Source organism: Anomaloglossus baeobatrachus, chromosome 1 (assembly GCF_048569485.1).
Source record: "Anomaloglossus baeobatrachus isolate aAnoBae1 chromosome 1, aAnoBae1.hap1, whole genome shotgun sequence".
Taxonomy (NCBI): Eukaryota; Metazoa; Chordata; class Amphibia; order Anura; family Aromobatidae; genus Anomaloglossus; species Anomaloglossus baeobatrachus.
In genome coordinates, this window is record NC_134353.1 from 556,963,555 (window position 1) to 556,984,778 (window position 21,224).

The 21,224-nt window shown below is 43.2% G+C and overlaps 1 protein-coding gene across 6 annotated transcripts in view; it reads right to left on the minus strand.

Moving 5' to 3' along the window:
- The window catches only part of LINGO2 (leucine rich repeat and Ig domain containing 2), a 2,307,572-nt gene that overhangs the window by 2,252,008 nt on the left and 34,340 nt on the right, over nt 1–21,224 (minus strand). The window lies entirely within an intron of this gene.

Consider the following 21,224-nt stretch of genomic DNA (forward strand, 5'->3'; position numbering starts at 1 on the left):
AGGATTAGGGACAGTAGTACAGGGGAAGGGGGTTGAACACAGAACATTACTATAAGAAGGGGCCCATGATGAAGAATATTATTACAGGAAAGAGCAAAGAAGGGGGACATTATTAAGATGACACCAGAATGAGAGACATTTTTACAGGATGGGAACATTATTACAGGATGGGTGAGATTTTAATGGAAACGAGCAAGGAAGGGGACACTAATACAAAAAGAAGCTAGGATAAGAACATTATTAGGGGCTGGGGCTAAGATGAAGGAATGTATAACAGGGGTGGGGTATTGAACAGATATGTCTTTATATGCTCTAGAATGCTATTTTAGCCCATACAGTGGACCAACATGTAGGTGGGGCCAAGGTTCAAATTTTGCAGTGAAAACCAATTGATTCTAGTTTTGCCACTGAAAATAAAAAAATCATGTTAAGTTTTGTAAGAAATTGTTTACTTCTTCCAGAGATGGCTTCACATCTCCACTGCTTAGCAGTACTGTGAAATTTCCTCATTGCTGCTGATTCTGTCTCTGTATTAACTAAGGAATGAAGAAATGTAATACTTTTTAGTTTTTGTGACCTGTTTGAGAGACATCATAGCAGCTAGTGTCTTTTTCCATCAGCTAAAGGCTGCTTTATATGCGTCAATATCTCGTGCGATTGCATTTGCGATCGCACCCACCCCCATCGTTTGTGCGGCACGGGCAATTTCTTGCCCGTGTCGCACAAAGTCGTAACCTCCCGTCACACGTACTTACCTTCCAAACAACCTTGCTGTGGGCGGCAAACATCCACTTCCTGAAGGGGGAGGGACATTCGGCGTCACAGCGACATCACACAGCGGCCGGCCAATAGAAGCGGAGGGGCGGAGATGAGCTGCACGTAAACATCCCGCCCACCTCCTTCCTTCTGCATTGCCAGGTAAGCTGTGCTCATCGTTCCTGGGTGTCACACGGAGCAATGTGTGCTGCCTCGGGAACAATGAACAACCGGACGTTCGATTTATAGAAAATGAGCGACGTGTCAACAAGCAACGATAAGATGAGTATTTTTGCTCGTTCACACTCGCTCATAGCTCTCACACGCTACGATATGTCAAACGATGCCGGATGTACGTCACTTACGACGTGACCCCGACGACATATCGTTTGATCTATTGTAGCGTGTAAAGCCCGCTTTAGTCAATTTTACATTCAGAAATTAAGCCTGCAATCAGAAAAAAACAGTGAAAGAGCAGTACGCCAGGCCAGAGTTAAGAGTATTACTGAAGCAAATGCACAGGACAGTTTATTCTAAATAGTTACTTGAAAATATAGTTAGTCTTTAAATATACCAACTATACCAAGTGATAAAAAATGATATTTCTTCCTCGTAAGACAGAATCTAATATAGCCACATCATCAAAGAAATATAAATTTATGGCTGCTGAAATGCGGAGAACCCAAAAAATATATTTAATAAGATCTTTTTAGACCTGAATATTTTTAAACTTGTAAAATTTGGTTTTCTATATGAAATACAGAAGATTTGAATTTTGAAAAAACCATAGATGCCTTAACTTTTATCCTGTGCTCTCATTAGTTATCTACCTAAAAATTTTTATTTGCCTTATGTATTACTTTTAATATACTGTAAAATTACTATACACAAAAGGCATAAAGTAGGAAATCTAATATACTCAATCAGTTTTACTTGTTTTTCTTTGTTAGTGCACTCTTTTCAAGCAAAATGTTGCTATTAGAAAAACATGTTAATTTTTTAAATATATATAGAAATATATAAATTCCTTCCAGATAATTACATAAATGGCTCATTAAAAAGCTCAAAATAATTGCCATGTCCAATGTTTTTTAAATGGCTTCAGAATCATATGGTATAACTGTAAATACTAGTGTTGAGCGAGTATGCTTGTCACTACTCGGTACTCGCACGAGTATCACTGTACTCGGGCTACTCGGCGGGTACTGAGTAATCTCGCGATACTCGTGCTGTACTCGTGGTCTTCATCCCTGCATGTTGGCGCTCTTTTGAGAGCCAGCCCTCATGCAGGGATTGGCTGGCAGACCACTGCAATGCCATAGCCCTGTTAGTTGTGGAATTGCAGTGATTGGCCGGCCCGCACAGCGTGACCGAGCCTTTATACCGGCGGGCGCGCTGTGCTCTGCACATAGTCATCCAGACAGTCAGTGCAGGGAGAGTGTTGCTGCTTCAGGGAAAGGATTGCGGCCCTTTATAGTTATTTCTGTAGCAGGGCTGAAAACAGTGTGACCAGAAGTCCTTCTCAGGACTATTGTAGTTGTATACAGGCAGGCAGGGTATAGCCAGGTCGGAGTACAGGAGCAGAGTCCTTCTCAGGACTATTGTTGCTGTATACAGGCAGGGCAGGCAGGGTATAGCCAGGTCAGAATACAGGCCAGTGACCAGAAGAGTCCTTCTCAGGACTATTGTATCTGTATACAGGCAAGCAGGCAGGCAGGGTATATAGCCATTCCTAGTGGTGACCGTATACCAGCCTTCATCACCATATCTGGGGCTGGTGTACACAGTCTAAAACAGTCCTGATAGTGTCAGACTTCTCAGTAATTGTCGATCCTAAAAACCTGTTAGGTTCTTAGTGTGTCCGTGCTTGCATTTAAAAACCGCACTTGTGTGCCTGTCGGTGGCAGCGTACAGGTGCACTTGTGTGCGTTTTTCACAAACTTGGATATAACGCACAAGTCTAGTGAATAATACACGTCAGTCAGCAGTGTCTGATAGTGTCAAACTTCTCAGTAATTGTCGCTCCTAAAAACCTGTTAGGTTCTTAGTGCGTCCGTGCTTGCATTTAAAAACCGCACGTGTGTGCCTGTCGGTGGCAGCGTACAGGTGCACTTGTGTGCGTTTTTCACAAACTTGGATATAACGCACAAGTCTAGTGAATAATACACGTCAGTCAGCAGTGTCTGATAGTGTCAAACTTCTCAGGAATTGTCGCTCCTAAAAACCTGTTAGGTTCTTAGTGCGTCCGTGCTTGCATTTAAAAACCGCACGTGTGTGCCTGTCGGTGGCAGCGTACAGGTGCACTTGTGTGCGTTTTGCACAAACTTGGATATAACGCACAAGTCTAGTGAATACAGGTCAGCACAGCATTGCAAAATGCGCAAGGGCGTTGGCAACGAACAAGGAAGTGGACGTGATGGTGGTGCAGGCAGAGGCCGAGGTCATGGGCAAGCTCTAATTTCGCCACAACAAAGGGCCACATCTACTCGCTTGCACGTCCTGTCCCAAATTCTTGTGGACCGCAGCAGTACACCGCTCTTGAACCAAGACCAGTGTCAACAGGTTGTTAGTTGGATAGCGGATAATGCTTCCAGTCAGATTGGCACCACCACAAACACTCTGTCTTCTACACGGTCAAGTGTCAGTAGCCGTGATACTGCACCGCACATTTCAGAACCTGATCCTCCTTCCTACCACAAGGCTGAGTACACGTCCACGGACATTACTGATCCCACACTTGGACACTCGGAAGAGCTGTTCACGTTTCCATTCGCACATTCTGGCCTCTCGCCAGCTCCTGTTGAAGTGGGTCATGAGGAGATCGTATGTACAGATGCCCAAATATTTGAGCAGCCACATTCTCACGAAGTTGGCAATGTGTCTCAACTAGGGGTGGACGATGATGAGACACAATTGTCAGGAAGTCAGGAGGAGGAGCAGGGTGCAGAAGAGGAAGACAACGTGGTGGATGATCCAGTAACTGATCCAACCTGGCAGGAGGATATGCAGAGCGAGGACAGCAGTGCACAGGGGGAGGGAGGCGTAGCATCCCAACAGGCAGTAAGAAGCAGGGTGGTGGCCCCAGGCAGACGTCAGGCAACCGTTCCCCGGAACATCAACACGACACAAGGTGCCTGTACAAATGTTAGGTCTTCCCGAGTCTGGCAGGTTTTTAAGTTGGCTCTAGATGATTCTAAAAAGGCCATTTGCAACACCTGCCGGGCCAGCATCAGCAGGGGTACCAAAACTAGCAGCCTGACCACCACCAGCATGATCAGGCACATGTCAGCCAAGCACCCGACTTTGTGGGAGGTACAACAGAGTCGAGGAGCAGTGCTTGCTGATGTCACTGCTAAGTCTTCGCTTGTTGTGCATGCGAGCCTATCCCCTGTCCATGCTGCCTGCGAACAAGCCTCCTCCGGCCCTGCACCTGCAGTTGCCTACGCAGAAATAACACCATCATCAAGCACGTCCTTGTCCCAGCGTAGCGTTCAGTTATCCATTCAGCAAACCTTTGAACGCAGGCGCAAATACACTGCCAACGCCCCACATGCCACAGTTCTAAATGCTAACATTTCGTGACTGCTTGCGCTGGAAATGTTGCCTTTTAGGCTGGTGGAGACAGAAGCATTCCGCGACCTGATGGCGGCAGCTGTCCCACGTTACTCGGTCCCCAGCCGCCACTATTTCTCCCGGTGTGCCGTCCCCGCATTGCATAACCACGTGTCACAAAACATCACACGTGCCCTGAACAACGCTGTTTCAGCCAAAGTCCACCTAACCACAGACACGTGGACAAGTGCTTGTGGGCAAGGCCGCTACATCTCGTTGACGGCACACTGGGTTAATATTGTGGAAGCTGGGACCCAGTCTGAGCGAGGGACGGAACACATCCTTCCCACACCAAAGTTTGCAGGCCCTACCTCAGTCAGGGTTTCACCCACACTCTACAGCTCCGGAATGTCATGCTACTCAGCCTCATCCTCCTCCTGCGCATCCTCATCCACTTTACCCTCCACACCAGTCCCAAGCTGAAAGCACTGCAGCACTGCCTCGGCGAAGCGGCAACAGGCTGTGCTGAAGCTAATCTGCATAGGTGACAAACCCCCCAATGCAGAAGAGGTGTGGACAGCTCTGAAACAGCAGGCAGATCACTGGCTCACACCTCTGAACCTAAAGCCAGGAAAGGTCGTGTGTGACAATGGCCGGAACCTGGTGGCGGCTTTGAGGCGAGGCCAGCTGACACATGTTCCATGCGTGGCCCATGTGCTCAACCACGTGGTTCAGCGGTTTCTAAAGTCATACACAGAGCTGTCTGATCTGCTGGTAAAAGTTCGCCGCCTGTCTGCACATTTTCGAAAGTCACCTACTGCTTCAGCCGGCCTTGCTGGCTTTCAGTGCCGTTTGCATCTTCCGGCTCACAGACTGGTGTGTGATGTCCCCACGCATTGGAATTCAACTCTGCACATGTTGGTCAGGATATGTGAGCAGAAGAGGGCAGTTGTTGAGTACCTACATCACCTAAGCCGTCGGGAAATGGGTCAAACTCCACACATAACACCTGAGGAGTGGAGATGGATGTCCGACCTATGTACCATTCTCCAAAACTTTGAGGACTCCACCAAGATGGTGAGTGGGGATGACGCCATTATTAGCGTCACCATACCGCTTCTCTGCCTTCTAAAATGGTTTCTGCTCAAAAACAAACATGATGCATTGCAGGCGGAGCGCGATGAGTTGGAGCAAGAAACAGTAGTGGGTGTGAGTGATAACACACAGCCGAGCCTCGTCTCATCACAACGTGCAGTGGAGGACTATGACGAGGAGGAGGATGAAGACTTGGAGCAACTCTCCGGCCAAATTGAGGATATGACATGCACACCAGTCATATCCTCAGTTCAGCGTGGCTGGCCAGAGGACAGGGTAGATGAGGAGGAGGAGGAGGAGGAGGACAGCATGTTCAGTCATCGTGTTGGTCAGGATACTGAAGTGATGGCTGTTAAGAGTCTGGCGCACATGGCTGACTTTATGGTAAGCTGCCTGTCTCGTGACCCTTGCGTTAAGAACATCTTGGCCGACAATCATTACTGGTTGGTAACACTGTTAGACCCATGCTACAAGGAGAACTTTATGTCTCTTATTCCCGAGGCGGAGAGGTCAGCCAAAATGCAGCAGTTCCGGAAGGCCATAGTCACGGAAGTAGGCAAAGCATTCCCCTCACAAAACGCTAGCGGCATAGGTCAGGAATCAGTGGACAACCAAGGCGTACAGCCGAGAGGGGCACAAGTCCAATTCGCCAGAGGTAGGGGAACAGTCTTTAAGATGTGGGACAGTTTTCTCAGCCCCTCACGTACCACAGCCCCTGAGGTGCGCGGTCGTGCCACAAGAAATCCTAAGTTTGCCCAGATGCTCAAGGAGTACCTTGCAGATCGAACAACTGTACTCCGACATTCCTCTGTGCCTTACAATTATTTGGTATCCAAGCTGGACATGTGGCATGAATTAACTCTCTACGCCTTGGAAGTCCTGGCCTTCCCTGCCGCTAGCGTTTTGTCAGAGCATGTTTTTAGTGCCGCAGGTGGAATCATTACAGATAAACGAACCCGCCTGTCAACTGAAAATGCTGACAGGCTGACTCTGATCAAGATGAACAAGGGTTGGATTGGGCCAGACTTCACCACACCACCAGCAAATGAGAGCGGAATTTAACGTTTGTAACGGGAATTTGCCATGTACCTACACTCACCCATGGGTACACACTTCTGGAGTTTGGATAATCGCTGGACTGCTCCTCCTTCTCCTCCTGCGCCACCATGATGACCATTACAATAGTTAGGCCGTTGTTTCAGGTATACCCCCAGTGGTAAATTTTTTTGCCCATTCTTTCAGAATGGACATTACAACGACAGGAGACCCGCTCCTTGGCAATGGGAACAATGTTTTGAGGCCCTCATGCACGTCTCTATCCAGGGACAATGTGGAGCCTCCCAATTTTTGGCTGCCCTGCCTAAGGGCTATACTACAATAGACCCACTTTCTTACAATGGGCACTTCAGGTTTACAGGCCCTTACGCACGTCTCTATCCAGGGACAATGTGGAGCCTCCCAATTTTTGGCTGCCCTGCCAAAGGGCTATACTAAAAAAGACCCACTTCCTTACATTGGTCACTTCAGGTTTACAGTCCATCATGCACGTCCCTATCGAGGGACAATGTGGAGCCTCACAATTTTTGGCTGCCCTGCCAAAGGGCTATACTACAATAGACCCACTTTCTTACAATGGGCACTTCAGGTTTACAGGCCCTCATGCACGTCTCTATCCAGGGACAATGTGGAGCCTCCCAATTTTTGGCTGCCCTGCCAAAGGGCTATACTACAATAGACCCACTTTCTTACAATGGGCACTTCAGGTTTACAGGCCCTCATGCACGTCTCTATCCAGGGACAATGTGGAGCCTCCAAATTTTTGGCTGCCCTGCCAAAGGGCTATACTACAAAAGACCCACTTCCTTACAATGGGCACTTCTGGTTTACAGGCCATCATGCACGTCCCTATCCAGGGACAATGTGGAGCCTCCCAATTTTTGGCTGCCCTGCCAAAGGGCTATACTACAATAGACCCACTTTCTTAAAATGGGCACTTCAGGTTTACAGGCCCTCATGCACGTCTCTATCCAGGGACAATGTGGAGCCTCCCAATTTTTGGCTGCCCTGCCAAAGGGCTATACTACAATTGACCAACTTTCTTACAATGGGCACTTCAGGTATACAGGCCCTCATGCACGTCTCTATCCAGGGACAATGTGGAGCCTCCCAATTTTTGGCTGCCCTGCCAAAGGGCTATACTACAATAGACCCACTTTCTTACAATGGGCACTTCAGGTTTACAGGCCCTCATGCACTTCTCTATCCAGGGACAATGTGGAGCCTCCCAATTTTTGGCTGCCCTGCCAAAGGGCTATACTACAATAGACCCACTTTCTTACAATGGGCACTTCAGGTTTACAGGCCCTCATGCACGTCTCTATCCAGGGACAATGTGGAGCCTCCCAATTTTTGGCTGCCCTGCCAAAGGGCTATACTACAATAGACCCACTTTCTTACAATGGGCACTTCAGGTTTACAGGCCCTCATGCACGTCTCTATCCAGGGACAATGTGGAGCCTTCCAATTTTTGGCTGCCCTGCCTAAGGGCTATACTACAATAGACCCACTTCCTGACAATGGACACTTCAGGTTTACAGGCCATCATGCACGTCTCTATCCAGGGACAATGTGGAGCCTCCCAATTTTTGGCTGCCCTGCCAAAGGGCTATACTACAAAAGACCCACTTCCTTACAATGGGCACTTCTGGTTTACAGGCCATCATGCACGTCTGTATGCAGGGGCATTGGTGAACCTCACAATTTTGGACTGCCCTGACCAAGGAAAATACTACAAAGACTCACTTCCTCAAAATGGGCACATTAGACTCAAGAGGCCTTCATGTACGTCTCTTCTCAGGGACATTGGAGTGCCACACAATGTTTTACGGAAAATCTTTCATGTATTAATCTCAAAAAGTAACATACACCAGCTCTATCTCACTATTGGGTATGTGCCCTTAACATGAAAATTCATTTTGGTGTCATTTTGGAAGGTTTTCTGGTGAGTCCGTAAAAATGGCGTAAAATGCGGACAAAATTGTTCACAGCTGTGACTTTTGAGTGATAAATGCTTCAAGGGGTCTTCCCGATGCTGTTGCCACGTCATTTGAGCACTCTTCTGAGATTTTTGTGACATTTTTAGGGTTTCTACATGCTGCCGGGGGTCATTTCAGAAAAATACTTGGGTCTCCCATAGGATAACATTGGGCTCGGTGCTCGGGCCGAGTACACGAGTATCTTGGGATGCTCGGCCCGAGCCTCGAGCACCCGAGCTTTTTAGTACTCGCTCATCACTAGTAAATACTGAATACAAGCATTTAGTGAAGGAACTATATTAATAGGAAAATCTACAATAATGCTACATTTACATACTAAAATGATATTACAGTATTTTTTTAATACAATCATAATCTTATAACGTTTGTGATAAGTATCAGTAATTCATCTTTAGCCTAATGATTCTTTTATTAAATTAGTATCTCCAGTTTCAAAAAAGTGGACTCCAAATGCTGGCAGGCATATAATATAACAAAACCAGCTAGAACGCACCCTTCTCCATTCCAGTATCGAGTCTTGTGTTTTGGATGTAGAGATTATGTCACACTAACAATGCGCTTTATTGTTGCAGCCAATCACTGAGCTCCACGCTCATTCCATTGGATTGACCAATACGCTTAGTGATTGACTGCAGCGGTGATGCAGCAACATCGTCTGTGACTAAAAGCTCACGTTGGAGTTTCAGAGCTTGAATATCAGCTGGCTTTATTATTTTACATACCTGCAAGCTTTTGTGGTCTACTTTTCTGAAAATGCAAGACACCTACAAAAGTATTTTACAGAAACAAATATTCTTTTTTATATACTGTATTAAAAACAATATTTTGTTTATATATTATTTTGTGATTTGTTGGTGTAAGGTGCATTTTTTAAAAAAAATCTATCATTGTAAAGATAGTGCTGAGTGTTGCAAAGTGTAAGATAGACACATCAGATTCAGAATGTTTCAACTATTGTGTTATATAAATGATGTGTTACATATTTTATGTTCTTAATTATGGTATAATACTTTTTATACTTTAAAAACCAATGGTCTTCAATAGAAGGGAACACTTATCTATGTAATAATCTGATGTATGTTTTAATGTATGGTAGATTATTTTGCCCCTTTTATGACATTCAGTATGTCATAGACCTTTTCTTTGTAAATGGTAATGGCAGCTTCATTTGAATCATTGCTTACCAGTAATCTTTAGACGTAAGCAGTTGATGTGTGTATACAGTACCGACCGAAAGTTTGGACACACCTTCTCATCTCTAGAACAACTATTAAGAGGAGACTTTGTGCAGCAGGCCTTCATGGTAAAATAGCTGCTAGGAAACCACTGCTAAGGACAGGCAACAAGCAGAAGAGACTTGTGTGGGCTAAAGAACACAAGGAATGGACATTAGATCAGTGGAAATCTGTGCTTTGGTCTGATGAGTCCAAATTTGAGATCTTTGGATCCAACCACTGTGTCTTTGTAGAAAAGGTGAACGGATGGACTCTACATGCCTGGTTCCCACCGTGAAGCATTGAGGAGGAGGTGTGATGGTGTGGGGGTGCTTTACTGGTGACACTGTTGGGGATTTATTCAAAATTGAAGGCATACTAAACCAGCATGGCTACCACAGCATCTTGCAGCGGCATGCTATTGCATCTGGTTTGCGTTTAGTTGGACCATCATTTATTTTTCAACAGGACAATGACCCCAAACACACCTTCAGGCTGTGTAAGGGCTAATTGGCTAAGAAGGAGAGTGATGGGATGCTACGCCAGATGACCTGCCCTCCACAGTCACCAGACCTGAACCCAATCGAGATGGTTTGAAGTGAGCTGGACCGCAGAGTGAAAGCAAAAGGGCCAACAAGTGCTAAGCATTTCTGGGAACTCCTTAAAGACTGTTTGAAAACCATTTCCGGTGACTACTTCTTGAAGCTCATCAAGAGAATGTGTGCAAAGCAGTAATCAAAGCAAAAGGTGGCTACTTTGAAGAACCTAGAATATAAGACATATTTTCAGTTATTTCACACTTTTTTAAGTATTTCATTCCACATGTTTTCATTCATAGTTTTGATGTCTTCTATGTGAATCTACAATTTTTGGAGTCATGAAAATAAAGAAAACTCTTTGAATGAGAAGGTGTGTCCAAACATTTGGTCTGTACTGTATATCATCAACATTATAATTGCAAAATCAAGAAAAGTAATGGAATTAGACAAATCATAGAATTGTTAATGATATGCAAATGCTTAAAAATTGACAAAAAAATGTTCAAAACATTTAGATTTTTTTCTCAATATTGAGTATTAGCTTCAGGTACAGAAATACACATAGTTATACGCCTTAACATGCTATAAATGAGAATACTACTGTTTGTTTGAGTAACTTATTCTATAAAAAACTATGGAGTAACCGGTCCAAAAATTGACATAATTTCAAATGTTTTCAACCACTGCAAAAGTTATTCAAAAAACATAGAAGACAGTACAAGATAAAAGCAGAGGAGCTAAAGTGCAAGGTTAGGCAGTTAGTGCATCACAACACTCTCCCACTCACCACATAGTAAGATAAGGGCAGAAGTGACATAATAAGCAGAACACAGCAAATATTATATCCATATAATATATATATATACAGGAGGGAGAACAAGAAGAAACCCCCCCCAACGCGTGTCGCCACCCCTAGAGTGGCTTCTTCAGAAAAAAATGGCGGAGGAAGCCACTCTAGGGGTGGCGACACGCGTTGGGGGGTTTTCTTCTTGTCCTCCCTCCTGTATGGCTGCCTCCTTTGTGATTGCAGAATCTGCTCCTGCTTGCTGATTTTCGCTGCCCCTTTTTACCCTGTCTATATGGTATTTATGAAATCTTATGTACTATTATGTATGTTTCTGGTGCATTTTGCTTGTTTCTCTGCTGATGTCCATCTATCAGTATTGAGGCTTTGCCTTTCTTATTAATATATAGTGTCTTAATTATTTATATGGAGGGGGTGACCTGTGGGTTTTTTTTCTTATTATATGCAAGCCCCTGTATGTGTTGAACACGTTTGTGTATTTTAAATGATTTTAACTCCATGTTGGTGTTTTTTTTGACTACTAAAAATTGTTTGAATATTTTCTATTTGGTGATCCCAATTATTACACACCATCTTGCTTCTTCTATATGGTCATTTTCATAATGTCGCACCAATAGGAGATACAATGTTGTTCGTCATTCCTGCGGCAACACACATCGCTTTGTTTGAAGCCGCAGGAGCGAGGAACATCTCCTTACCTGCGTCTACCGGCTATGCGGAAGGAAGGAGGTGGGCAGTATGTTTACGTCTGGCTCATCTCCGCCCCTCCGCTTCTATTGCCCGCCTGCCGTGTGACGTCTCTGTGACGCCGCACGACCCGCCCCCTTAGGAAGGAGGCGGGTCGCCGGGCAGAGCGACATCGCAGGGCAGGGCGTATGAAGCTGCAGTAGCGATAATGTTCACTACGGCAGCTATCACAAGATATCGCATGTGCGACGGGGTGGGTACTATCGCGCTCGGCATCGCTAGCATCGACTAGCGATGTTGCAGCGTGCAAAGTACCCCTAAGTGTTTGTAAAGCTCTCATTATAGTAAAAAGGTGGTACTTTGAGGATACTTTGAGGATACCACATTTTCTTGTGTGTTTCACATGTTTCTTAACTCCTTGTTTTCATTTGTGTCCTTTGTTTGCTTGCTGCCTTCAGTCTGAATCTACACTTTACACATTCAATAACCTTTTCCATGTGTCCATAAGGAGCTGTACGAAAATTGATTCATCCTGCATTGAAAAATAATATTTGACCTACAATACTGAAAATGTAATGATTGTTAAAGAAAATGTTCTTTCTCTCCAAGGAAAAGCAAGATCAATCTCCTGAAAGCCTTTTTAAAACTATTTACATCTATTTTGAATATTGGGCAAACTGTGTTGTTTTGTGAAAGTCATATTAAAGAAAATACAGCTTTGATTGAAATCCTAAATCTATACATGTCGCATCTGTGGTTCATGCTGTTAAGCAGTTGTCTTTCAATCTGTGCCATTGATATTTATGAAGTTCAGCATGATGAGTGGCGAATTGCAGACAAACTTCAAAATGACAAGAGCAACATAAGATATGTGACACTTTACCAAATCCCTCACAACAAGGAAACTGGCTGGAGTACAAAGACACTTTAAATGGCACTGAAAGAAATTTATTGATGGTTCCAGATGTGAAAAGCAACACAAGTTGCATTAAAATGTTCTGAACAACAAATGGCAGGTGTTTCCTTTATGGATTAATTGACTTTAGTTAGTGAGATTACTGTGAAGCTCCTAGGACCACTAAAGAATTTAAAGTACATAAAGATGAGAAATCTTAGTGTCAGGTAGTTTTTTCTTTGCCTTCCATTTTTTTAATCAGTAAAAACAGTGCATGCTTTGTATACTCTACAGTTTTAATCGGAAAACAGCTGCTTGCATGTTGTGCTGAAGAACTATACCCTGTGAATGCAATGATGGATAGAGGCTAAAGAGCAACTGAGACTTATTAAGTTGAAAGAAGCCCCGCCATGAAGATTTTTATCAGTGTACGTAATGTAATGTGAGTGTGATAATATAAAAGACAACAAAAAGAGGAATATAAGTTCCCCAAAAAATTCAACAATTCCTTATACTTACAAGAGGGAAGCAGTCTTAAGGGTGCTTTACAAGCTGCGACATCGCTAACGATATATCGTCGGGGTCACGTCGTTAGTGACGCACATCCGGCGCCGTTAGCGACATCCCATCACACCAAGGAGCAACGATCAACGAGTGCAAAAATGTGAAAAATCGTTGCTAGTTGACACGTCGCTCCTTTCCTTAATATCGTTGCTGCTGCAGGTACGATGTTGTTTGTCGTTCCTGCGGCAGCACACATCGCTATGTGTGACACCGCAGAAACGACGAACATCTCCTTACCTGTGTCCACTGGCAATGAGGAAGGAAGCAGGTGGGCGGCATGGTCCGGCCGCTCATCTCCGCCCCCCCTCTGCTATTGGACGGCTGCCGTGTGATGTCGCTGTGACGCCGCACGAATTGCCCCCCATAAAAAGGAGGCGGATCGCTGGCCAGAGCGACATCTAAGGGAAGGTAAGTCCGTATGATGGGTGTTAGCGATGTTGTGCTCCACGCGCAGCGATTTGCTCGTGACGCAATGATCTAATGCACTGACAGGATGCAGCAAAGCCCCCCAATAAGGATGGAGGCATCAGTGTAAAAACACTAATGAAGCAACCACTCACAAACTACCAATGCATGGAGGTGGTGATTGCTAGGTGATAAAATTGTACACAAAATAGCCTTGTTTGGGATGCTGTTCACATATGTAGATGCACAGTGTCTGGCTTGTTACGCCCATACTATTAAATTAGGTAAGCTGCCCAGTACTATATAAGTACACCACACAGGAACAGAGACCCATGTTTACAAGGCCTACATTAAAGGGCCTGGCTGCATCCTGTATAAAAATATAATGTGCAGAACAATATACATATATGAAGTATAGGTTAATATTTTTGCCAAAATACACAAGCTCACAACTCAAATGTCAAGGGTCCTCATGTCTTGCGAGTCTCTACACTGATATATCAAAAAAGCAGCAAACAGAGGAATATAATTTCCACCAAAAATTCAACAATTACTTTATTTTTTGTCGAAATTATATTCCTCTTTTTGTTGCTTCTTTTTATCTATATCAGTGTAGGGACTCACAAGACATGAGGACCCTTGACAGTTGGGTTGTGAGCTTGTGTATTTTGGCCAAAATATTAACAAATACCTCGTATATATTTTATACATATTTTCCTGCACATTATATTTTTATACAGGATACAGCCAGGCCCTTTAATGTTGACCTTGTAAACTGGGATCTCCACTACTGTGTGGTGCACTTATATAGTGCTGGGCAGACTGCCTATTATAATAGTATGGGCATAACTAATAGGCTGCTAGACACTGTCCACCTATATGTGTGAACGGCACCCATAAAACTCTATGTTGTGTGCAATTTTATCACCAAGCAATCACCATCTCCATGTGTTGGCAGTTTGTGAGTGGTTGCCTCATCTTTATTGTAGGGCTTTGCACCATCTTCTTAGTACATTAGGTCCTTTGACCTGGGAACATTAAGACTGCTGCCCTCTTGTAAGTACAGTGGAACCTTGGATTACGAGCATAATTGGTTCCTGGAGTGTGCTCTTAAACCAAGTTACTCCTATATAAAGCAAATTTTCCCATAGGAAATAATTGAAACACAGGCAATTCATTCCATAACCCGAAAATATTTACTGTATTTATACAAACTTATTACAGGAATACAGTATAATGTCCTGTATTCATATCAAATTATTACAGCACACATATACAAAATACTGTACAGTAAAAGCATATAAAACTAATTAAGCTGCACGTTAGCTTATAACAGAATTGTTGGTGTGCAGGAGGTACAGTACAAGCAATGCAATGTGCTCTACTTGTTATTAATAGGAAAGTACAATACTGTATCCACAAATGCAAATTGATACTGTAGATATGCTATATAGTATATACTGTACTGTACAATAATATACTGTATACAGTACATATGTACAGAAATTTTCCTTCAGAGCGGGTCAAAGAATGGTGAAAGGACAGAAGCAGTAGTGTGCACGGTGAGTATTTGCTCTTATTGCAAATCATTGCTCTTAAACCAAGTTACAAATATGTAAAAAGTTTTGCTTGTCTTGCAAAACACTCTCAAACCATGTTACTCTTAATCCAAGGTTCCACTGTAATTGAGTGTGATAATACATGCCACCACTGCTCCGCTTTTTTCCTCAGTGATGTCACCTCACTGCCTACTATCAGGCTCACTCTATGCGCCATGCGTAAGCTGGAAGTCTCTTTTACAATGTGATTCTACAGATCATCATTCTGAAACTCCCTAGAATTACATTGTAAAAGCCACTTCAGGATCACGAGTGTAGTGTAACCCGGAGAGTCTGAAGAGTAGTGAAGTCCCTCAGAATTAGACACCACAGAAGACAACAATAGATGATTATAATGCACTCAGTACATTACATACTCATATATGAAGATTTAATAGGGATTAAAACCTCATGGGAGGGCTTGTTTACTACAACTATAGCTTAATACCTTGAAGGTATGTAACTAAGATTAGTTTTTGAAACTAACCAGAATAAGCAGTCTACACTAGCAATTCGGTTTGCTTTAACCGATAAGTATCACTAAATCCAAATGATACTCCAATACTGCTTTATTAATGTCTCTTAATTAAACTATTTTTAAGAAGCTTTTTTCAATATTGTAACTTTTTGGAGAGAGACACTGAAAACCTTCTTTTTCTGATATGAACTTGTTTACTGTTTCTTCAGTAGCTAAGCACCTCCTTGTGCAAATGTAGCACTGCCTGGCTACGAAGAACGCATACTCATTGGATTATATTCTAAGGGATATAAAGATGTGCCAAGCTTTTTCCTTTACCTTTGACACATTCAGAGCAGGAATGAATGTGTCACATGGATTTATGTCTTTTTACATCAATTAAGAAAGGTGCTCCTCAGACCATCTGGGGGCATCACAGCCTGGACCAGACCCCAATCAGAAGACAATAAAACTTTCACACTGCTTATCTATGAACTGCTGCAATATTTATGGCCACAACAGTTTGTCCTCTTGCCATACTGATCGTTCTGCTTCACATAACTTGTCTTATTTACTGCCCCATTCTATGTCCTGTTGTGTATAAATATGTGACTCTTCAGAATTTGTGGTATACTGAGCCTGATGAAAAGACCTGAGTAGTCTCGAAAGCTTGCAATTATTACCATCTTTTCAGTTAGCCATTAAAAGGTATCAACCACTGAGGACTCTCAGTTCTTTTAAACATTTTTTTATTATATTTAACTTTATACACTTTTCAACATTGAATTTTACAACACCAAGAAGAAAAAGATGTAGAATTATGAAACTAAAGATCTGTTCGATTTATTCATCAACAAGTATAACCAACCCATGCAAAAATATACAAACTTTCATAGCTTGGAGTGCTAATGATAAGTTTATTAACTGGAGTGTTTTGCCACAATGAATGCACTTGGGAGTGAAAATCATCAAGATATGCTGATGGCAGATGTCTTTGCAATTGCCGACTCCCACCATTCCAGATGAGTGTGATCGGGGACATGTCTCTAAATTCTATTCAGAGCAGCATGAGCAACATGCGACCTGGTGATGCCATGATGAAAAATGTCAGAATACTTTTAAGACATTGAGTAACCTCCTAGGATGCCAATGCATAAAGTATTGATGCCACGTATGGGGGACTATTTAAAAATGCAAGTCATCATTTTTTAGTTTTATATTTTTTAAATATTTAGAAAACCATGTATCATTTCCTTTACACTTCACAAATACTTGCTACTTAGTGTTGTTATATAGCATAATCCCAATAAAATATAGTGTTTCCTAGTTCCAAAATGCTTCATTTTTGTGTTTCAGTTTCACCTTTTAGAAGAATAAATATAAAATTCTCCTGTAATAAAAACCATACAAATGTATAGACTATAGCTAACTTACTGAAGTTATCAATCACACCAGAAGCATTAACGACAAAGGTGTAGAGGAAGCAGTGAAATACAAAGGTTACATGGAATTGTAGGCGCATACTGAGCACCACTTTTGAAGATATTTAAACATGCTTAGAAAAGATTTAGCTAAAAGTATAATATAACGAGAAAATTGCAGAGCCAGTATATTCTGCTGAACAAGGTCCAGAAGTTTGGCAAAACAGTAAAAAATTTTGAAGTGCTGAAGATAAGTACGTTTTGCATCTCACACTTTTGTGCATGGTATATATTCTATTTTTCTTTTCACTGACAGTGTGAATGTTAAAAATAAGTTCTCAAAGAAAACAATCTGGATTTTTTTATCTATCCGTCTACTTGCTAATGTGTTTATTTATCATGTTGGAAAGTGGATTTTAAAAATTAGGTGTGCAGCGAAAAAGGAAAATCATTGGGGAGACTTGATTTTGTAATTGTTCCAATATTTTAAGGCAATTTAAAGGGAATTTATCATCAAAGGAATGTTTGGTGTTTTTTTTTACTTTTTTAAAATATGTAAACCGCATGTTTAAAGAGGAAGGGGACTGGAACTCTAATGACCCCTTTTGGACGTATCAATTGTAAAAGTCAATATCGACCCTTTAAAATAAATTTGTCACCAGATTGTTGCTACCCGATCTCAAGGGAACCCAATCTAGAAGCAGAGACCTAGATTTCAGTGATGTATCACTTACTGCGCTGCTTGCTGCAGTTTTGATAAAATTACTGTGGTAACTGCCGCAAATCTAACAGTTATGTTATCGCTAACGAGATGTCATTGGGGATCACGGAATTCGTGACGCACATCCGGCCTCATTAGCGATGTCATTGCGTGTGAAACGCATGAACGACCATTATCGATCAAAATTACTTACCTTATCATTGATCGTTGGCGCGTCGTTTCATTCCCAAATATCTTTGCTGTAGCAGGACGCAGGTTGTTTGTCATTCCTGCAGCAGCACACATCGCTATGTGTGACACCGCAGGAACGAGGAACAACTTTGTACCTGCGTCAGCCCGCAATAAGGAAGGAGGTGGGCGAGATGTTCGTCCCGCTCATCTCTGCCCCTCCGCTTCTATTGGACGGCTGCTGTGTGACATCGCTGTGACGCCGCACAAACCGCCCCCTTAGAAAGGAGGCAGTTTGCCGGCCACAGCGATGTCGCAGGAAAGGTAAGTCCGTGTGACGGGTGTAAGTGATGTTGTGCGCCATGGGCAGCAATTTGCCTGTGACGCACAACCGACAGGGGCGGGTACGCTCGCAAGCGATCTCGCTAGAAAGATTGCAGCGTGTAAAGTGTGCTTTATATAACCCACTCAACCTACTGATTTACAGCTTTTTGTGTACAGTATGGACAGGCAAAAAACGTGACAACTAATAGTTTGAGTGGAGTTACACAGAGCTCATGATTATGGAGTACTACATGACAGCAGGTTTACTAGTCCTTTAGTTATATTCTAGTGTTACTATTACAGTGATATAATGAAAACTACAGCAAGTAGCCCAGTAAGTGTTACATAATGAAATTAGGATATTTGCCATGGCTCTAAGATAATGTCACAGAAACTATGTAATCTGAAGACAGAATGCTGTGGGTACTGAGACAAAGATTTCAGCAATATGTCTCTTATTAAGGTACATACTGTTGTTTACTTGCAAAAATTGTTTTAGCACCAGGATATTATCATTGCTCAAACTACATTGCTTTATGCTTAGTAGTCTGACATCTCACCTCCTGTGATAAAAAGCTCACTATCTATAGACATTACCAGCGTCGGACTGGCTACCGGAGGAAACTCCAGTAATGCCAGGCCTGGATTTGGGTACCTGCATTGCACTCCAGAGCTCTCACCTGAGCTCTGGAGTGCAGCCTAGAGTGTACCGCAAGCGCCGAGTGATTGATTCCCTGGCGCTTGCGGTTCAGTTCATGTCAGCTGCAGACAAGCCGGGGTGATCTCCAGTGCTCTCACCTGAACTCTGGAGATCACCCCGGCCTGTCTGCAGCTGTCATGAACTGAACCACAAGCGCCGGGGAATCAATCACTCGGCGCTCACGGTACAGTATAGGCTGCACGCCGGAGCTCAGGTGGGAGCTCCGGAGTCCAATGCAGGTACCCGAATCCAGGCCTATCATTACTGGAATTTCCTCTGGTAGCCAGTCTGACGCTGGACATTAAACATAAAGAGTTCGGTGTTAGTGGGGACAGCTTTCTCAGCTCTGCTGCATTACTAAATGTAAAAACTCTGATTGTGTCAAAACCACCGCACCCAGTAATCTAAGTGATACACTGTTGGATTCAGGGTCTCTGCCTACATCATGCTGCTCTCAGATGAGGTACCTTATTCTGCAGACAGATTTCCGTTAACAAGCTATGCCATATGAGTTGGATAAAAAGTTAAACCAGAAATTCTATTTGCAGATATGTGTTTTGAGATTTTTGCCCCTTCATCAGTACGAAGCAAGAGGTCTTGTTTTTCAAGGTGAGAGGCCTTTGACCCTTTGCTAGAGACGAGGTTAACACACTAAAACATAACTTATTGTCTCATGAGAAAAGGCTCGTTAAAGGCTTGAAATTGACATTTCGGATTGTTACATCCAATAGGTGGCAACGAGGTTCAGTCCTCTTCTTTTCTGAAAAGTTAATTTGCGTATTTCTTAGGACAAGTACACATATCATCAATAAATTTCTACATATACAGTGCAGCAGGTATGATTAAAAGACTCTATACTAGAGACCAGAGAGTATATGCAGATATTTATTTATATAGTATGTATATTTTGTAATGTTACTATTTCTCTTACTTAGACATAGAGCACTACGATATTGCTGTTATTTGTTAATAAATGATAAGCCCAGTGATGACATTGGGGTCATTCTGTTAAAATTTATTTAAGAACCTAAAAAGTGAGCTATAGTAAACACAAAATCTCTGATTATTCATACCAGAACTCTACTTGCTTGACTTGATGAATGGGTATGATGGAGTAAGAGGGGTCCACAGGGTACACAGCTCAAGAAACACAACACCAGATACCAATATATGTATAGAAATAGGCCCGATGTAAACATCTGTGTATGCTTAGCGGTACTGACAGGAGCAGTGGATATGTGTCACACTGTTTGCACTTTGCAACATATCTGTTGTATGTCATACCTCTGCATTTGTGTATTGTATGTGTTGCGTCATTTGACCTCTTTCACCCCTGTGCACTGTCTCTTCCTTGTTGTGTGCTGTATATTGGTATTTGTTGTTGTGTTTCTTGAGCTGTGTACACTGTGTGGTGTCTCCCCTGTGTGCTGTGTGTGTTTACACTATATGGTCTATTGTAAGCTGTTGTGACTATAATTGGTGGTTGTACATTGTTTTGTGCAGTTTGATGTGTGTGTGATCGTGCTGCATGCCATCCTCCCCTGCATTCGGCGGACTCACACATCAGAACACACACATTAGAACACACACATTAGAACACACACTTACACATGAGAATACACACACATGAGAGCTAGAGATAAGCCACCACCCTAGTGTTCGACTTCGGTTCGGTTCGTCGAACTTGGGGTGTGTTCATCGAACGTTCATCTAACACTTTTGAACACCTTTAAACACCATTGAAAACAATGGCAGCAGGCAAACACAACCACATACAAACATGCACAAACACGAACGCACACACACATATTATGATCACCTTACCTTCCGTTCCATTGCTGGCCTCCTGTGACTTGCAGTTCGCCGGTACAAGATGTGTATCGGGTAACCATTGTGAGCGATGCCAGAACTTCCGCTGCCAGAGCGCTGACGTCAAAGGCAGGAGCGGCTTGCCTCTGATTGGCCAGCGTGCTGCCTTTGAGTAGTGTCTGACAGAGGAAGTTCCTCCCTTGTCGTGATGGTTACCCAATACACATCCTGTAGCAGTGAACTACGTGTATCGGGTAACCATCGCGACGAGGGAAGAACTTCCTCTTTCAAACGCTACTCAAAGGCAGCATGCTGGCCAATCAGAGGCAAGCGGCTCCTGCCTTTGACGTCAGCGCTCTGGCAGCGGAAGTTCCAGCATCGGTCGCGATGGTTACCCGATATACATCTTGTACCGGTGAACTGCAAGTCCCTGGATGCCGGTGATGGAACGGAAGGTA